The sequence below is a fragment of the Nicotiana tomentosiformis genome, chromosome 10 (assembly GCF_000390325.3).
Source record: "Nicotiana tomentosiformis chromosome 10, ASM39032v3, whole genome shotgun sequence".
NCBI lineage: Eukaryota > Viridiplantae > Streptophyta > Magnoliopsida > Solanales > Solanaceae > Nicotiana > Nicotiana tomentosiformis.
The window spans coordinates 79155659-79161730 of NC_090821.1; the positions used below are offsets into that span (position 1 = coordinate 79155659).

A 6072-nucleotide genomic window follows, 5' to 3' on the forward strand; every position below is an offset into this window, starting at 1 on the left:
TGATTTTATCCATAATAATGATAGCATTTTCAAAAGTCCTGAGAAATTGTTTGAAAAATAAGTAGTTAATGATAAGGGTAAAACAGGAAAAAAAATTATCTTTTTCTTGATTTAGTATAGTGAACATATAAAAATAAAAATATAATTATTTTTTGTGTAACGAACAAGTAAGAGTAAACGGAGGAGTATATTTTGATTAATCTTTTTCCGAAGGTGCGGGAGTGAAGGGAGTCTATTAAATTATAGATTGTATTAATTAGAAGGGAGCTAGCACAGACAAGCATTGAATATAAAAACTAGTTAAAGATACAATATATAAAGAAAAAAGGAAAAATAGGCAACTATAGCACATGCTAGAGAGCTAGTTTATTTATAGAGGTCTATAAACTACGGTCATTGAAAAGCAATGAGATGCTCATTCAAATATTTTCATAAATCGTGACGTATATTTTTAATACGGCGTTCCTCAATTTATGTTCGATTATCACCATTCTTCTCGTGGCAACCACTAGTAAGTATTTATTTTCTTAATCTATATATGTGATTGCGTATATTCTATATGTACACATGATTATACATGTGATAACCCGATAAGTTATCTTTAAATTTAACATTCAATTATGTGCTACGGGACCTTGAATAGCACCATTCAACATTCTTCGACTTGCGTGCGCAGTCCGTATATTTTTTCGGAAAATTTTTATGTGAAAAATTGATAAAAATGTGTAATAGTGCTTCAAAACTCATTCAAGTTGAATTCGGTCAACGTTTTGAGCAAACATACTCGGATCAATGTTCTGATGGTCCCGATGGGTTGTGATTTAGGACTTGGACGTATGCCCGGAATCAAATTCGGAAGTCCCTAACTCGAATTATCGCCATTTGATTGAAACTAGAAACCTAAAGGGTTAAAGATTTTCAAAGTTTGACCGTAAATTTGACTTTGTCGATATCGGACTTGTATTAAGATTTTGAGAGTTGGAATAGCTCCGTTATGTCATTTGGGACTTACCTGTAAAATGTGAGGTTATTCCGAATTGATTTGACATGTTTCGACGCGAGTTATAAATTAAAAATTTCATAAACTCATAAGTCTGAATCAACGCGTGATTTATAGTTTCGCCATTGTTTATTGTGATTTGAGACCTTAAATAGGTCTGTATTATGTTACGGGGCCTATTGAAATATTCGGACGAAGTCCCGAGTGGCTTGGATGAGTTTCAGATGAGCCACGAATCATTTGGGACATGCTGCTCACGTCTGGTTCTGGTGTGTCGCACCTACGACATTTTGACCACAGATACGTGGCCGCTTTTGCGGTATTCTGGTCGCTTCGTGAATTAATTCTTAAAGAGGCCCATAGTTCCCGGTATTCTATTCATCTGGGTACCACCAAAATGTATCAAGATTTGCGGCAACATTATTGGTGGAGGAGAATGAAGAAGGATATTGTGATGACCCAAAATGTCATCTTTAAATTTAATAGTTAATTTTATGTTCTAAGACCTCGAAAGCACTATTTATCATTCCTCGACTTGCGTGCACAGTCCGTAAAATTTTCCGGAAAAGTTTTCAGGTGAAAAATGGATTAAAATGTGAATTAGAGCTTTAAAACTCAACTGAGTTGACTTTGGTCAATATTTTAAGCAAACGGACTCGGATAAGTGTTTTGACAGTTCCGGTAGGTCCGTATCGTTATTTGGGACTTAGGCGTATACCCGGAATCAAATTCCGAGATCCCTAGCCCGAGATATGGAATTTTGATGAAAAATTTAAAGTTTAAGTTCAAATAGTGACCGGATGTCGAATTATGTACAAATGACCCCGGAATAGAATTTTAATGATTTCAACAGCTCCGTATGGTGATTTTGGACTTAGGAGTGTGATCGAAATTTTATTTGGAAGTCCGTAGTGGAATTAGGCTTGAAATGCCGAAAGTTGAATTTTTGGGAGTTTGTCCGAGGGGTTGACTTTTTGATATCGGGGTCGAAATCTGATTCTGAAATTTTTCATAAATCCATTATGTCATTTATGACTTGTGTGCAAAATTTAAGGTCAATCGAAATTGATTTGATATGTTTCGGCGCAAAATATAGAAGTTGGAAGATTTGAAAACTCATAATTCGATTCGATGCGCGATTCGTAATTTCGGCGTTGTTTGGCATGGTTTGAAGCCTCAACTAAGTTCATATTGTATTTTGGGACATGTTGGTATATTTGGTTAAGGTCCCGAGGGCCTCGGGTGGATTTCGGAAGGTTAACGGAATGGATTTCGGACAAAAAGGAATTGTTGGAATATTTCTGCTACAGAAGCTATTTTTGGACAGCAACCGGTGCAATCGCAGAGCTGACTTTGGAAGCTTATATCTCGAAACCTATAAAGAATCTGAATATTATCCAAACATGAAAGTTGTAGCCCTTTGATTCTAGTTTCCAGAATGATAAACCATTTATCATTCAGACATTTATACAAAATGTTATGATCGATTAACTGAAGCTGGTACTGCAAATTTTGTCTACAGCAGTGTGCATCGCCAGAAATTTCTGCTGCATAGGGCTGACTTTGGGAGCTTATATCTCGCAATCTATAAAGAGTTGGGCGATGAGAAAAACATGAAAGTTGTAGTACTTTGTATCTAGTTTGCAGAACTTTAAACCGTTTGGCAGTTGGGGTTGAGTACAGGAAGTTATGATTGATACACTATAGGCTGTCGAGGAAGAGTTTGATGTTTTCAACATAAGCATGTAATGATCTAAAACTTCATTTTTAGTTCTAGAGATCGAAATTCAATTTTGAGACTTTCGACATTTTGATAATGAATTATAGGAGTGATCTGGAAAGTTTGGTCTAATTTCATCAAGTCGCGATTGAGTTTTAAGCGCGAAATATGATTTAATTGTTTAACGAGCGAAATTGGTATCACATTGAACAAATGAACTCCGAATTGAGTTTCGATTGAACGAATGAGTTCGTAGTTTTATTTGTGACTCATAGGAATAAGAATCGTCGAATTTCGAGTTCGTATGATGGAGTTAGAACTTTTTTAGTGAAATAAAACTGCTGGTGTAAATAGTCCTGGTGTGCACCTTTAGCGATTCATCATCATTAATTTCGGATTTAAATGGAAGAAATCAAGATTTTTGCAAAATCTTTAAAAAACGAAAATTTAAGATTTGGAGGTCGAGTTGTTATCGGACTTTGGTAAAATGGGTATGGGTGGACTCGTAATTTAATGGGATATCGGATTTTGTAAGTTTCGCCGGATTCCGAGATGTGGGCCCCACGGACAAATTTTGAGCTAATTTCGGATTTTAATGAAAATGTAATATTTTCTTATGAAAGTGATTACTATAATTTTTGTTGACTGTATCGAATTAATTATGACTAGATACGAGTCGATCGGAGTCAGAAATTTGAGGAAAAAGCATAATACTTGGTTAAATTGGAGCAAGTCGAGGTAAGTGACTTGTCTAACCTTGTGTGGGAGAAATTTCCCCTAGGATTGGTATTGATGTGATTATTAAAATATGTTGAAAGTCGTGTGCACGAGGTGACGAGTGTGTACACGGGTTAAATTGCGAAAGATTATATTTTTAAATTGTGTAGATCACTGTTGCGCATTTATTAAATTATTTTATCTTGTTATATTCTTCATCATTGATGTGAGATATATACTTCAAATTTGTTTGATCTTTTCTTACTAATTGTTTTACCTGTTTAGTTGAAACTTGGTTTCTTTTATTCTGTGCATTATTTGAAGGTTGATTTTCTTTAAATTAAATATTATTAATATGAAGTATTTGACATTTTTAAACTTGATATTGAAGCAACGTAGTAAAGATTTTGAAATATTATTTTCCTAAATTATTTACTCCTGAATATTTTTATACTCATTGTGAGGGAGCCGTGAGCTCTTTATTGTGGAAGAATAGTATTGTTGAATTATTTTGACATGAGCCGTGAGCTCTTTATTGTAGAAAAATATTATTGATGAATTATTTTGACATGAGCCGTGAGCTCTTTATTGGGGCAAATTATTATTGATGATTTATTTTGGCATGAGCCGTAAGCTCTTTATTGTGAAAAAATATTGTTGTTGAATTATTTTGGCAAGTTAAATTATTTGAGCACTTGAGGTGCAAATTGTGATATATTGTGATATTGATACGCATACGGTGGTATAAGGTCTGGGTGTTGAAACGCATGCGGTGAGATAAGGGTGGCTTGATACATGTGGCTAGTAGGGGAACTACTAGATGTTATGCGGTGTGATAAGGGTGGCTAAAACGCGGGATGCTATTTCGGGAAAAAAATATTTTCTTTAAATAAATTATGAAGTCTCCCGCGGTGATACAAGGAAATGAGATATTGTGAATTTATTTATGATTTGAGACTACGAGGCGGTACCTCGGGAGTGCCCTTGTTGATATTGATTTATGGCTGTAGTTGCCTTTGATTATTGTTGTGATTTTCTTAAAGTTGAAAAGAATTTTGTTTTGTTTCAACGAGGTATTTATTTGCCATTATTTGATGTAATTAAATGTGACATACTACTTGATTCATTTTCATTGTCATTTTATCTTATAATATTGTTTAAACATTTTACCATGCCGTTATTTATTTTTCAACTAGGCCTCACCTGACCTCATCACTACTCTACCGAGGTTAGGCTTGGCACTTACTGGGTACCGCTGTGGTGTACTCATACTACGCTTCTGCACATCTTTTTGTGCAGATTCGGGTACATCTTATCAGACCACGCATCCGTAAACTAGCTATACGAGGAGACTTCGAGGTATATCTGCCAGCGTACGCAGACTCCGGAGTCCCCTTCTATCTTACTATGTTGTCTTCCTTATTTTCTTTAGACTCTGATGTATAGAGACATAAAGAATAAATTCTTAGAAGCTTGTGACTTATTTCTACCGGGTTTTGGGAGTTGAAATTGTTTGAATTGTAGTTTATTTATTTCAGATATTTATTATTATTCCGCATTGATAGGCTTACCTAGTCTTAGAGACTAGGTGCCATCATGACATCCTACGGAGGGAATTTGGGGTCGTGACAGATATAGTTGCATGTGTAGCTCGGTGTCTAAATTGATAGCAAGTCAGGTACGAGCATTAGAGACCTGGTGGTTTGCTTCAGAAGTTAGAAATTCCTGAGTGGAAGGGGGAGCGTATCACTATGGATTTTGTTGTTGGGCTTCCACGTACTCGGAGAAAGTTCGACGCAGTATGGGTCATTGTGGACAGTTTGACCAAATCAAAACATTTCATTCCAGTAGCAGTAACCTATTCTTTAGAGCGGTTAGCGGAGATTTACATCCGCGTGATTTTCCGCCTTCACGGTGTGCCAATGTCTATCATTTCTGATCGAGGTACGCAATTCACCTCGCTCTTCTGGAGGGTTGTACAACGTGAGTGAGTTAGGCACGCGGGTTGGATTGAGTACAATATTTCATCCTCAGACGGACGGACAATCCGAGTGCACTATTCAAATATTGGAGGATATGCTTCGCACTTGTGTTATGTATTTCGGAGGTTCTTGGGATCGATTCTTGCCGCCTGTGGAGTTTGCCTATAATAACAGCTATCGGTTGAACATTCAGATGGCTCTATATGAAGAATTATACGGGAGGTGATGTCGTTCACCAGTTGACTGGTTTGAACCGGGAGAGGCTTGGTTGTTGGGTACCGATTTGGTACAGAATGCCTTGGATTAGGTCAAGATTATTCAGGATCGACTTCGCACTTCTCTGTCTAGGCAAAAGAGTTATGCCGACCGTAAAGTTCGTGATGTTGCATGTATTGTTGGAGAAAGAGTATTGCTTTGGGTTTCACCTACGAAGGGTGTAATGAGGTTCGGAAAGAAGGGCAAGTTGATCCCTAGGTATATCATACTCTTTGAAATTCTTGAAAGGGTGGGTGAAGCAGCCTACAGGCTTGCACTACCACATAGTTTATCTGGTTTTCCATGTGTCTATGCTTCGAAAATATCATGGTGATCCGCCTCATGTATTAGATTTCAGCTCAGTCCAATTGGACAAAGATTTGACTTATGAGGATGAG

The 6072-nt window shown here is 36.6% G+C and overlaps 1 long non-coding RNA gene across 1 annotated transcript in view; it reads left to right on the forward strand.

The window, feature by feature from the left end:
• The first annotated feature begins 430 nt into the window (after positions 1 to 430).
• Positions 431 to 6072, forward strand: part of LOC138899643 (uncharacterized) — a 25862-nt gene continuing 20220 nt past the window's right edge. The window contains exon 1 of the long non-coding RNA XR_011411389.1: positions 431 to 511. This is a non-coding gene — a long non-coding RNA (uncharacterized lncRNA). The remainder of the gene's footprint in view (positions 512 to 6072) is intronic.